Here is a 14,689-nt window from a genome sequence, read left to right on the forward strand (position 1 = left end):
TCTTTATTCCCCTTTAATGGCTATTAATTGCCATTTAATTGTATTTATTTCCATTCATGGATGGTAATAAAGGCGTCTTTTGGTATTCTTAGATCCGTCAAGGTGTATGTATGCTCTCCTTGAGAACAATGGCGGGTCTCCATTACTCGCTCTCATCGGGCGTATCTTGTTATGGCATGTCTCGTCATGGTCCACGTGGCGTGGCATAATGCTAGAGACTCCTTCCTTTTCCTCTTTATTTGCATATTCACCCCTGCATTAATCCTGCATAAATATCATTAATTCCACATTAATCATGCATAAATATCTCTTTTAGAAGGAATAATGGTTTGCCATTATTTCTATTAATTTTCCCTTATTCCTTATTCAAGAATAATTTGGGGTTGTTATCAAGTATGTTTTAAGGCTTTTTTGTTTTCTACGCTAATTATTCTATGCATATATGATGAATTTGGTTAAAGCTCTTTAGAAGCTCAATAAAAGCTCGGCTCGGTCAAAGCACGGCTCAATCAAAGCTCGCCAAAACTCGAATCGAAAGGGTCAGCTTGAGATATTAACGAGCCAATACCGAGCATACCTAGGGTTATAATTGTTTTTATGGAGTTTTATATAAAATTTATATAGTTTTAGCAACCTTTCTTAAATCGGTAAATGAACAACATGGGAGAATGACGAATAGTAAAGTAATAATGGCATGTACAAAATTAAAAACAGTATACAACCCTCTTTTTTTATTTGTAAGTGCAAAATAAAAACAAAAAAACAAGAACACCACAAAAATGGGGATGCAGGATATCAATCCCCATACCTTTCGCATGCTAAGCGAGCGCTCTACCATCTCAGCTACATCCCCTTCACTATTTGACTCATTGGAAATTTCAATAGGTTTCACATAAATTTCACCTCTAATGATATTCTGTGAAACAGGATGGAATCAACTTAAACTTATTTGAATTTGATTGAAACTATCAAGCGGAATCAACACTAATGTTTTATCAGGTTTACATGAGTTTCAATTTTTTTTTAAATGGAGATGCAGGGTATCGATCCCCGTACCTCTCACATGCTAAATGAGCGTTGTAAACAAGCCTTCGTAGTCCGCAAACTATTCGAGCTCGGCTCGATGAAAACTCGATCAAAGCTCTGATCGATAGGGCTCGACTCGAGTTCGGGACCGGCTCGAGCACTAACCAGCTGAGTCCGAGCTACCTCAGATTCAACTCGAAAGCTCACAAGGAGGTTCGCTTATTTTTAATTACTATATATATTCCATTATATATATATATATATATATATATATTATTAATTTTCATCACAATTCACAACTCAAACAAGATTTGACCAATAAAACAAATGACAAAAAAAAAAGCTTAGACATTTGAATCTTTAGCTCAACAATTAAATTTTGATAAGAACAAAATAGTTTACAAACTTTAATATAGATTTCATTGTTTGAAATTTTTCTCTGAGTTTGTGTTTTCCGGCAACAAGTACCTTCTACTATTTTGGAATCTCAACAATAACATGATTATTTTTCTTTATAAATATTTTAAATCCATATAGAGTATGTTTTAAGGCTTTTTTGTTTTCTACGCTAATTATTCTATGCATGTATGATGGATTTGGTTAAAGCTCGATAAAAGCTCGGCTCGGTCAAAGCTCGGTCAGATTCGGTCCAAGCACGTCTCGGTCAAAGCTCGTCACAACTCGACTCGAAAAGGCTCGACTCGAGAAATTAATAAGCCAATACTGAGTCTACCTAAGGTTCGGCTCAGCTCGGCTAATTTACACCCATACTACACCCCCTTCACTATTTGACCCATTTGAAATTCCAATAGATTTCAAATAAATTTCACTCAATTTCACCTCTAATGATATTCAGTGAAACAAGATGAAATCAACTGAAACTTATTTGAATTTGATTGAAAATATCAAGTAGCATCAACACTAATGTTTTGTCAAGTTTCGCATGAGTTTCAAAAGATTATAATGCAATTTCACACAAATATTCTTCTAATACTGGGTGAAACCGAGTGAAAGTAGTTGCAACTCATGTAAACTTGATTGAAACTGTTTTGAAGCATCAACCCTAATAGTTATAATTGTTTTTATGGAGTTTTATATGAAATTTACTTAGTTTGAGCCAACTTTCTTAAATCTGTAAATGAACAACATGGGAGAATGACGAATAGTAAAGTAATAATGGCATGTACAAAATTAAAAACGGTATATGAAAACAAAACAAAAAATAAGAGCACATAAAATGGAGATGCAAGGTATCGATCCCCGTACCTCTCGCATGCTAAGCGAGCACTCTACCATTTGAACTACATCCCCTTCACTATTTAACTCATTGGAAATTCTCATAAGTTTCATATAAATTTCACCCACTTTCACCTCTAATGATATTCAGTGAAACAAGATAAAATCAGCTGGAACTTATTTGAATTTGATTGAAACTACCAAGCAACATTAACACTAATGTTGTATCAAGTTCCACATGAGTTTCAAAAGGTTATAATGCAATTTAACACAAATCTATTACTATATTCTAAAGCTCCAGACAAACTATCTGACGTGTCATCTTTTAAGAATATATACGGCTGATGTGTAAAATTCTTAGAATATTTTAACTCTTCTATTTTCTCCTCTAACTCTTCTACTTTCTCATTGGTTTTTGCACAACAATGGGGATAACTGTTTCAAAAAAAAAAAAAACTACCCACGTTCTCAATCTAGCGGTACTTCTTTCACTTTTCTCTTTCTCGATCTATTCTGGAAAAAATTTCATTTAAAACTGAAGGAATTGAAAATTTAGAATACCGAAAACCGTTTCATTTTTCTTCATCTGTGTTGAAGTTTAGAAAATCCATGAAAGAGAACAGTGATGTTACAGTTGTTTGAAAGTGCCTTTCATGCCCGAATTTATAAATGCATGTAAGGTTTGCTTTCTCTTTCAATTTTCATCTGGCCTTTACTTGCTATCTTTTTTTTTCAGTGATTTCATCTTCCTCTGTTTTTATTTCTCAACATTTGATCAATTTCTCTTACAGGAAGGATACGTTGCAAATTTAAGATGTTATGCACGTAATATGAACAAAAGTTTTCGCTGATGCATCTCTGCTATGTATTACTCAATAATGGTATGAATTCTCATTTTCGACAGTCAGATTCTGATTTTGTTTAGTTAGGATTCTGACTGCTTTTTTCATTGTTGTCTTGGAAAATTCGAAATTGCAAAATCTGATATCTTTATTTTATAGTTAGTTAATTTTTCTATCTTTGAGTTTAAATGGATTTCTCAGTAGTTTAATGTCTTCAATTTTCTCTGAACTCTAATTTTCATTTCACAGGTCCTCATAGATCCTTGATTTCTCCTTTTGGAAGCCTGAACTCATCTAGAATTCTTTTTAACATAAGTTCTGGCTATCAGTAACAATCCCTACTATTATCAACCTTGCTTCTTCTATCCTCCTTATGGGTGAGTTAGAATTGAGAAGATTATTTTTTATTTGGATAATTTGTCCATTTATTTCTCCTTTAAATCCAGGAATTGAACGTGGCAATTGAAACAATCATTTTCAATCAGGAGGTATAATTACTTTCTTACTTCTTCTGTTCTATGGAAATTTCTTCTTCAATTCAGCCATAGGTTGAAGGGGTTATCTAATTGATTACTAAGAAAGCCCCATATGAATGATCTTTTCACTTCCTGGGATCTTTCTGGATTTAGTAAGGCACTTCTTACCCTTTTTGGTATCCCAATTTCACAATTCTCTAATTATCTATTAATTACTATTGCATTTCATGTCTTCAGGTCACTGAATTCTATATGGTGTCGGTAAGCCAATCTTTTCCCCCTTTTAATTATTCCATTTTCACGTTTCTTTATTTATATTACTTTATGTGCATGTTATGCTTACACAGACAAAGTGCATGATGTCTTTAAGGAATTACAGATTGACATCGTGATGCAAATTCAAAATAAAGAAGAAAGACATTGATGTACATGTCAAGTAATTGTGGTAGGTTCTATTTTGAGAGGCATTGGTGTCAAGTAATTGTGGTAGATGTTAGATGCTGATTAAATCCTTCTGTTGGTGTTTGATTTAATATGATCCCTGTATTTTAGGTGTTTGCTTGATTTTAGCTTTCTTTTGGTGTTTGCTTGAATATGATCCCTCTTGCACTATCTGTGGCCCAAGTTTTAGAATTTTGGGCTTTGATCTTCTAATTGGTCGTATGTGTTAAGTCGGCAAACTTGAATCTGTCTTTTTTTCATTGAAACCGTGTTTTGTGCAGTCAACTATTTAAGCAAAGATTCTAATTTTGTTTTATGAGGGTGGAAAAGTTTGCAGTGCTTGAGATTTCAATCAGAGATTCATAAGCGTTATTCTACATTTGTGGAGACACTTGTGGAGGAATGCTCTTATGTATCTTATGGTGTCATCTACTTAACTGATTCTTTATCTTGATAATCTATTATCATTACCAACAAATTAATTTTGGCACTGTTGTAATCTCTTTTTGTTTTGCTTTAATTTTCATCATCAATTACTGCTGATTTCCTATTTCCTTCTTCGTCTTGCTCTTTATCACAGTGCGGATTATTGAGAGTTCCAAACTGAGATCTTCGTGCAATTGTGATATTTCGTACAACGAATTGATATGGTAAGAGTTGCCAAATTTCAAATTTCAATTTCTTAGTCTCTCTTCTAATTTCTTTATGAGTCATTGTCGAATAGATATGATCCTTCATGTGATATGAATTATGTTTAAGTATTTTGGATATTATATTTTCTTATTTATGATTTGGGTATAGAGCTTAAACAATTGATATTCTATGTAGCCCTTATTTTCTTGGAATTACTTTGATAATATTGGAAGTAGTTGAACCCTTGGTTATCCAAAACACTAAACCTCATTTTTGGTATTTAAAATACATTGTAGTCTCATTCTTTTTTTTTACTGATTTTGTGTTTTCTTAACTCAGTGCTTCTCGAAAATTGATGTCATACATTTCTTTATGTAAATGTTTGTTGTTCTGTTTTTTTAGTAATCCAGTTTCAATCTTTTGGTTGATTTTTATTTATTTTTGTTGTTTACTAGATCTACCGGCTTCGTTCGGTCTTCAATGTCGATTTTGTAGATTGGTTCAAGTGGATTGTTGTAAGTGATTTGAAGTTGGTGTGCTCATGGAAACATGAATAATAATGGGGTAAAGAGTTTATCTATATTTATGTTTTATGATTTGCATCTTTGTTTTATTAGGTGGTAAAATCAATAGATATTAAGGACAATAATCATGATTTTCTGTATGTTAAATTATAATCTTAGTATCCGGTGTAATTGGATTGGTGCTTTGATTTGTAATTTATTTGTAAAGGAGTAATATTGATCAAGGATCTTGCTTTTTACTTATCTAACTTATCTAAATAACAATAAAGAGTTTGATGTCATTTATGTTTTTTTTTATGCTTTAACTAATATGGCAGGAAAAATGTACATTAATTTGCTAATTTATGGATGTATGTTTGGTAAAATAATTTTCATTATTACAATAGTGTTTTGACCATCCTTTATCAAGTTACTTTCCTTGGAGTTTGTTGATTTGATAAGTTAATAGGATCCTTAATTGTGCATTTATTTGATTTATTTATCAAATCCTATAATTCAAACTACAAGAGATTAATTTTTACAACATATGCTATTGCAGTGATATTTTAAAGTTTTTTTTATAAATATATACATTTCACATTTTATGGATTTAAAACATTTACAAATATTTAATATTAATCAAAGAAAAGAGTTTATGTATGAATATATTAATTATGATTAGACCAATTTTTTTTTCCAAACATGATTCTTTTAGCTTCCAAGTATAATATCTAATTGAAAAATATTTGATGAACTTGAAATAACAATTATTAGTTGTAGTAATAGTGACAATTCATTGTTAAATTTATTTTGAATTTGTACATTTCAAATTATTTTTTACGTAATGATTTGTACTTTTATTCCTATATATACAACTATCGATAAATTGAAGCAGTTTCAGTTTATCAATAAATGAAAGCAGTTTCGTACATTTTTTTGTTGGTTTTTGTAATTATATTAACAACACAGAAAATATTAGTTAAATACCGGTCACACCATTTTTTCTAATTTTTTGTAGGGCTAAAATTGATGTGATTTGGAAACATTAGATTAAAATTTACACCGTTTCATAGGTTAAAGTTAAATTTGAACTTCTCTTAAAATATTATGGTTTTTATCCCTAATTTATATAACTATATGCAGAATTAAAAGTTCTGTTTGAAAAATACTCCATATAATTCTTTGCCAATTTAATTTATGATTTATATTAATAACTATCAAGAACTGATGGGGTCATTATATGTGAGGTCTCTCTAATGGGACATGCATGGTTACATAAACTAAAAAATTAATAATAAAAAATCCGCGCATTGCACGGGTCTAAAACTAGTATTCTTCTAAAACTGGGTGAAACTGAGTGAAAGTAATTGCAACTCATGTAAACTTGATTGAAACTGTTTTGAAGCATTAACCTTAATAGTTATAATTGTTTTTATGGAGTTTTATGAAATTTACCTAGTTTCAACCAACTTTCTCAAATCGGTAAATGAACAACATGGGAGAATAATGAAAAGTAAAGTAATAATGGCATGTACAAAATTAAAAACGGTATACAACCCTTTTTTTATTTGTAAGTGAAAAATAAAAACAAAAAAAACAAGAACACCACAAAATGGAGATGCGGGGTATCGATCCCCGTACCTCTCGCATGCTAAGCGAGCACTCTACCATCTCAGCTACATCCCCTTCACTATTTGACTCATTAGAATTTTCAATAGGTTTCACATATATTTCACTCAATTTCACCTCTAATGATATTCAGTGAAACAAGATGGAATCAACTTAAACTTATTTGAATTTTATTTTATGCATGTATGATGAATTTGGTTAAAGCTCGTTAGAAGCTCGATAAAAGCTCGGCTCGGTCAGATTCGGTCAAAGCACGTCTCGGTCAAAGCTCCTCAAAACTCGAATCGAAAAGGCTCGGCTCGAGATATTAATGAGCCGATACTGAGTCTACATAGGGTTCGGCTCAGCTGCGCTAATTTACACCCCTACTACACCCCCTTCGCTATTTGACTCATTTGAAATTCCAATAGATTTCACATAAATTTTACCTTTAATGATATTCAGTGAAACAAGATGAAATCAACTGAAACTTATTTGAATTTGATTGAAACTATCAAATAACATCAACACTAATGTTTTGTTAAGTTTGGCATGAGTTTCAAAAGATTATAATGCAATTTCACACAAATATTCGTGAAACCGAGTGAAGTAGTTGTAACTCATGTAAACTTGATTGAAACTGTTTTGAAGCATTAACCCTAATAGTTATAATTGTTTTTATGGAGTTTTGTATGAAATTTAGCTAGTTTCAGCCAACTTTCTTAAATCGGTAAATTAACACTATGGGAGAATGACAAATAGTAAAGTAATAATGTCATGTACAAAATTAAAAACGATATACAACTATTTTTTAGTTGTAAGTGAAAAATTAAAAAAAAAAAACAAGAACACCACAAAATGGAGATGTAGAATATCGATCCCTATACCTCTTGCATGCTAAGCGAGCGCTCTACCATCTGAGCTACATCCCCCTCACTACTTAACTTGTTGGAAATTTCAATAGGTTTCACATATATTTCACTCAATTTCACCTGTAATGATATTCAGTGAAACAAGATGGAACAACTTAAACTTATTTGAATTTTATTTTATGCATGTATGATGAATTTGGTTAAAGCTCGTTAGAAGCTCGATAAAAGCTCGGCTCGGTCAAATTCGATCAAAGCACGTCTCTCGGTCAAAGATCGTCAAAACTCGAATCGAAAAGGCTCGGCTCGAGATATTAAGGAGCCGATACTGAGGCTACCTAAGGTTCGGCTCAGCTGGGCTAATTTACACCCCTACTACACCCCCTTCACTATTTGACTCATTTGAAATTCCAATAGATTTCACATAAATTTCACTCAATTTCACCTCTAATGATATTCAGTGAAACAAGATGAAATCAACTGAAACTTATTTGAATTTGATTGAAACTATCCAGTAGCAACAACACTAATGTTTTATCAAGTTTGGCTTGAGTTTCAAAAGATTATAATGCAATTTCACACAAATATTCTTCTAAAACTAGGTGAAACCAAGTGAAAGTAGTTGCAACTCATGTAAACTTGATTGAAACTGTTTTGAAGCCTTAACCCTAATAGTGATAATTGTTTTTAAGGAGTTTTGTATGAAATTTACCTAGTTTCAGCCAACTTTCTTAAATCGGTAAATGAACAACATGAGAGAATGATGAATAGTAAAGTAATAATGGCATGTACAAAATTAAAAATGCTATACAACCATTTTTTTATTTGTAAGTGAAAAAAAAACAAAAAAAAAAACCAAGAACACCATCAAAATGAAGATACGGGCACTATGCCATTTTCCCTTTCACATGACATAAGATACATGACAGACATTTGTTTTCGTTTCGTTTGAATTTTTTCATGACAGTATTTTAACATTATGTCATCTGAAGGCGTAATTAAAAACACGCTCGATTCTCAGATGACATTACGATTACAGTCTTCTGTCATCTCAAAAAAACGCGATTTTAATGGAAAAGTCACTTCACCATCAGACGACACTCCATATAAATGACTGTCATTGTTAACTAAAAACCAAAAAAGCGACAACCAAATATTAGAAAGCGGGGGAGAAAAAAGTTCCTAAAATTTTAACGCACCCAATCTTTTAGACGGGATATAAAAATGAAAACCTAATTTCTCATTTTGTCTGTCCATTTCTCTTTAATCCATCTCACTTAACTCCCTCCATCTCCATCTCCGAAATCTGGAATCCTATCTATCTCCCCAGCATCTCTAGATGTCTTATTCTCCGGCCATTCTCAAATCTATCTGGTAAGTATTGTTGGGCTTTATCTTTTTTTATATTACTAATTCCTCTTTTCTCTTTCTTTCTATCACTCTCTCAAATCTTGTTGAGAACTGTTGTTACTGCAACTCTATAGACAGGTGCCATGAGGAATCGCCGGGGCCATCAGATATAGATCAGAGTCGCCTAACCTCATTGAAGACATCATGTTGCTGTTGATTCTCCATTTTAAGTATGTTCCCCCAATTTTCGATTGATTTAGGGTTTTTTTTGTTCACTTTGTAAAACTGAGCTTTCTTATCACCTCTTTCATGGATATTGGAAGAAGGCTGTCAATATATGCAAGCTATGGTATTCCTAAGGGCTTTGAGATTTGGGTGATGAGGGAATATGGAGTGAAGGAGTCTTGGAGTAAACTTGTTTCTGTGAGACCAAACCTTCTCTCATGTAATTTTAAAGGTATGACAACATTACCTTTCTCAAAGAATGGAGATGAATTTCTAATGGGAATGCAGGGAAGAAACCTTGTCTAGTACCATTTGGAGGTCATGTTTTTCATCGGAGTCTTGTTCCTCTCAATGCTTCCCTACAACATAATACCAAGAAAGCAAGTTCCAACAAAGCTAGTAGTAGCAAGGGAAAGAAAAAGAGGTACTTTTGATTTCTTACAATGTGCATATGCATATATAATTCCATAGTTGATTTTGATTGGTTTCTGTTTCTTAGAGATGATTTCTTGTCGAAGGGCTTCAAGTTGAAACTATGACTTGATTAGCTATGGCTTCAAAGGTAATAGTCTTTCCTGTTTTTAGGCATTGGATTGGTTTTGACATAATCAATGGTAGTGAGTCATATTTAGCTATTTATTCATACTTTGTTCTCTGTTACTTTTAGGCCTGAATCTGGTTGGAGAATCTATTTTGGATACATGATCATAGAATACATTTGAAGTGTAAGTAAAGTAGGGATAGGCTTCACCCAATATTTTGGTTCGTGGAAATCTATTTTCATTCTGTGTAGATATTATCTAGAAGACCGTTTTTACTTCTTTTGGGATGTTTGAAAAGATTATATAGTAGTTCCAAGTTGGGAATTCTTTTACTATTCTAATCCAGGATTTTTACATATTGTTTCACATGATGATAGTGTGTTTTTTATTGGTTTTTTTAATCACTATAACTTTCTATTTAGAAGTTGTTTTGATTTATTTCACCAAAAATCAGAGGCAGGAGATAGAGACTAAGGATCCCTTTATTTGTTTGGTTGATTATGGATTTTCACTTGTAATTTAAATGGACCTTAGTAGAAACCATATCTCACTTGTAATTTTCCCTTTATTGAAGGTAATTTCAGTTCACTTGAAACTATTTTACAAAATTAAAAACGGTATACAACCCTTTTTTATTTGTAAGTGAAAAATAAAAACAAAAAAACAAGAACACCACAAAATGGAGATGCGGGGTATCGATCCCCGTAACTTAAACTTATTTGAATTATTTTATGCATGTATGATGAATTTGGTTAAAGCTTGTAAGAAGCTCGATAAAAGCTTGGCTCGGTCAGATTCGGTCAGATACTGAGTTTACATAGGGTTCGGCTCAGATGGGCTAATCTACACCCCCTTCACTATTTCACTCATTTGAAATTCCAATAGATTTCACATAAATTTTACCTCTAATGATATTCAGTGAAACAAGATGAAATCAACTGAAACTTATTTGAATTTGATTGAAACTATCAAATAGCATCAACACTAATGTTTTGTTAAGTTTGGCATGAGTTTCAAAAGATTATAATGCAATTTCACACAAATATTCTTCTAACGCTCGGTGAAACCGAGTGAAGTAGTTGCAACTCATGTAAACTTGATTGAAACTGTTTTGAAGCATTAACCTTAATATTTATAATTGTTTTTATGGAGTTTTGTATGAAATTTAGCTAGTTTCAGCCAACTTTCTTAAATCGGTAAATGAACAATATGGGAGAATGACGAATAGTAAAGTAATAATGTCATGTACAAAATTAAAAACGATATACAACTCTTTTTTTTATTTGTTATTGAAAAAAAAAACAAAAAAAAACAAGAACATTACAAAAATTGGAGATGCGGGGTATCGATCCCCATACCTCTCGCATGCTAAGCGAGCGCTCTACCATCTGAGCTACATCCCCTTCACTATTTGACTCCTTGGAAATTCTCATAGGTTTCACATGTATTTCACCCACTTTCACCTCTAATGATATTCGGTGAAACAAGATGAAATCAGCTGGAACTTATTTGAATTTGATTAAAACTATCAAGCAACATCAACACTAATGTTTTATCAAGTTTCACATGAGTTTCAAAATGTTATAATGCAATTTCACACAAATATTCTTCTAAAACTGGGTGAAACTAATTGCAACTCATGTAAACTTGATTGAAACTGTTTTGAAGCATTAACCCTAATAGTTATAATTGTTTTTATGGAGTTTGTATGAAATTTACCTAGTTTCAGTCAACTTTCTTAAATCGTTAAATGAACGACATGGGAGAATGATGAATAGTAAAGTTATAATGACATGTACAAAATTAAAAAGCGGTATACAACCCGCTTTTTATTTGTAAGTGAAAAATAAAAACAAAAAAACAAGAACACCACAAAATGGAGATGCGGGGTATCGATCCTCGTACCTCTCGCATGCTAAGCGAGCGCTCTACCATCTGAGCTACATCCCCCTCACTACTTTATTTATTGGAAATTTCAATAGGTTTCACATAAATTTCACCTCTAATGATATTCAGTGAAACAAGATGGAATCAACTTAAACTTATTTGAATTTTATTTTATGCATGTATGATGAATTTGGTTAAAGCTCGTTAGAAGCTCGATAAAAGCTCGGCTCGGTCAGATTCGGTCAAAGCACGTCTCGGTCAAAGCTCCTCAAAACTCGAATCGAAAAGGCTCGGCTCGAGATATTAACGAGCCGATACTGAGTTTACATAGGGTTCGGCTCAGATGGGCCCCCTTCACTATTTGAATCATTTGAAATTCCAATAGATTTCACATAAATTTTACCTCTAATGATATTCAGTGAAACAAGATGAAATCAACTGAAACTTATTTGAATTTGATTGAAACTATCAAATAGCATCAACACTAATGTTTTGTTAAGTTTGGCATGAGTTTCAAAAGATTATAATGCAATTTCACACAAATATTCTTCTAACGCTCGGTGAAACCAAGTGAAGTAGTTGCAACTCATGTAAACTTGCAGGGTATCGATCCCCGTACCTCTCGCATGCTAAGCGAGCGCTCTACCATCTGAGCTACATCCCCCTCACTACATGACTTATTGGAAATTTCAATAGGTTTCACATATATTTCACTCAATTTCACCTGTAGGAAACAAGATGGAACAACTTAAACTTATTTGAATTTTATTTTATGCATGTATGATGAATTTGGTTAAAGCTCGTTAGAAGCTTGATAAAAGCTCGGTTCGGTCAGATTCGATCAAAGCACGTCTATCGGTCAAAGATCGTCAAAACTCGAATCGAAAAGGCTCAGCTCGAGATATTAACGAGCCGATACTGAGGCGACCTAAGGTTCGGCTCATCCGGGCTAATTTACACCCCTACCACACCCCCCTTCACTATTGGACTCATTTGAAATTCCAATAGATTTCACATAAATTTCACTCAATTTCACCTTTATTGATATTCAGTGAAACAAGATGAAATCAACTGAAACTTATTTGAATTTGATTGAAACTATCAAGTAGCAACAACACTAATATTTTATCAAGTTTGGCTTGAGTTTCAAAAGATTATAATGCAATTTCACATAAATATTCTTTTAAAACTAGGTGAAACCAAGTGAAAGTAGTTGCAACTCATGTAAACTTGATTGAAACTGTTTTGAAGCCTTAACCCTAATAGTTATAATTGTTTTTATGGAGTTTTGTATGAAATTTACCTAGTTTCAGCCAACTTTCTTAAATCGGTAAATGAACGACATGGGAGAATGATGAATAGTAAAGTTATAATGACATGTACAAAATTAAAAAGCGGTATACAACCCGCTTTTTATTTGTAAGTGAAAAATAAAAACAAAAAAACAAGAACACCACAAAATGGAGATGCGGGGAATCGATCCCCGTACCTCTCGCATGCTAAGCGAGCGCTCTACCATCTGAGCTACATCCCCCTCACTACTTGACTTATTGGAAATTTCAATAGGTTTCACATATATTTCACTCAATTTCACCTGTAGACTTATTTGAATTTTATTTTATGCATGTATGATGAATTTGGTTAAAGCTCGTTAGAAGCTCGATAAAAGCTCAGTTCGGTCAGATTCGATCAAAGCACGTCTCTCGGTCAAAGATCGTCAAAACTCGAATCGAAAAGGCTCGGCTCGAGATATTAACGAGCCGATACTGAGGCGACCTAAGGTTCGGCTCATCCGGGCTAATTTACACCCCTACTACACCCCCTTCACTATTTGACTCATTTGAAATTCCAATAGATTTCACATAAATTTCACTCAATTTCACCTCTATTGATATTCAGTGAAACAAGATGAAATCAACGGAAACTTATTTGAATTTGATTGAAACTATCAAGTAGCAACAACACTAATATTTTATCAAGTTTGGCTTGAGTTTCAAAAGATTATAATGCAATTTCACATAAATATTCTTTTAAAACTAGGTGAAACCAAGTGAAAGTAGTTGCAACTCATGTAAACTTGATTGAAACTGTTTTGAAGCCTTAACCCTAATAGTTATAATTGTTTTTATGGAGTTTTGTATGAAATTTACCTAGTTTCAGCCAACTTTCTTAAATCGGTAAATGAACAACATGAGAGAATGATGAATAGTAAAGTAATAATGGCATGTACAAAATTAAAAACGGTATACAACCCTTTTTTTATTTGTAAGTGAAAAAAAAAACAAAAAAAAAACTCAGAACACCATCAAAAAGAAGATACGGGGTATCGATCCTCATACCTCTCGTATGCTAAGCAAGTGCTCTACCATCAGAGCTACATCCCCTTCACTATTAACTCATTGGAAATTCTCATAGGTTTCATATAAATTTCACCCACTTTCACCTCTAATGATATTCAGTGAAACAAGATGAAATCAGTTGGAACTTATTTGAATTTGATTAAAACTATCAAGCAACGTTAACACTAATGTTTTATCAAGTTCCACATGAGTTTCAAAAGGTTATAATACAATTTCACACAAATATTCTTCTAAAACTGGGTGAAACTGAGTGAAAGTAGCTGCAACTCATGTAAACTTGATTGAAACTGTTTTGAAGCATTAACCCTAATAGTTATAATTGTTTTTATGGAGTCTGTATGAAATTTACCTAGTTTCAACCAACTTTCTTATATTGGTAAATGAACAACATGGGAGAATGATGAATAGTAAAGTAATAATGGCATGTACAAAATTAAAAACGGTATACAACCCTTTTTTATTTGTAAGTGAAAAATAAAAACAAAAAAACAAGAACACCACAAAATGGAGATGCGGGGTATCGATCCCCGTACCTCTCGCATGCTAAGCGAGCGCTCTACCATCTGAGCTACATCCCCTTCACTATTTGTCTCATTAGAATTTTCAATAGGTTTCACATATATTTCACTCAATTTCACCTCTAATGATATTCGGTGAAACAAGATGGAATCAACTTAAACTTATTTGAATT

The 14,689-nt window shown here is 32.7% G+C and overlaps 4 non-coding genes across 4 annotated transcripts; all 4 read right to left on the reverse strand.

Moving 5' to 3' along the window:
• Positions 1 to 11,081: 11,081 nt before the first annotated feature.
• Positions 11,082 to 11,154, reverse strand: TRNAA-AGC (transfer RNA alanine (anticodon AGC)). Its single transcript has one exon. It is a non-coding gene; the product is annotated as a tRNA-Ala (tRNA).
• Positions 11,155 to 11,628: 474 nt separating this feature from the next.
• TRNAA-AGC (transfer RNA alanine (anticodon AGC)) lies at positions 11,629 to 11,701 on the reverse strand. Its single transcript has one exon. It is a non-coding gene; the product is annotated as a tRNA-Ala (tRNA).
• Positions 11,702 to 13,099: 1,398 nt separating this feature from the next.
• Positions 13,100 to 13,172, reverse strand: TRNAA-AGC (transfer RNA alanine (anticodon AGC)). The gene has a single exon. It is a non-coding gene; the product is annotated as a tRNA-Ala (tRNA).
• A 1,331-nt stretch (positions 13,173 to 14,503) lies between these two features.
• Positions 14,504 to 14,576, reverse strand: TRNAA-AGC (transfer RNA alanine (anticodon AGC)). Its single transcript has one exon. It is a non-coding gene; the product is annotated as a tRNA-Ala (tRNA).
• Positions 14,577 to 14,689: the final 113 nt, after the last annotated feature.

This window comes from Euphorbia lathyris, chromosome 1 (assembly GCF_963576675.1).
Source record: "Euphorbia lathyris chromosome 1, ddEupLath1.1, whole genome shotgun sequence".
Taxonomy (NCBI): domain Eukaryota; kingdom Viridiplantae; phylum Streptophyta; class Magnoliopsida; order Malpighiales; family Euphorbiaceae; genus Euphorbia; species Euphorbia lathyris.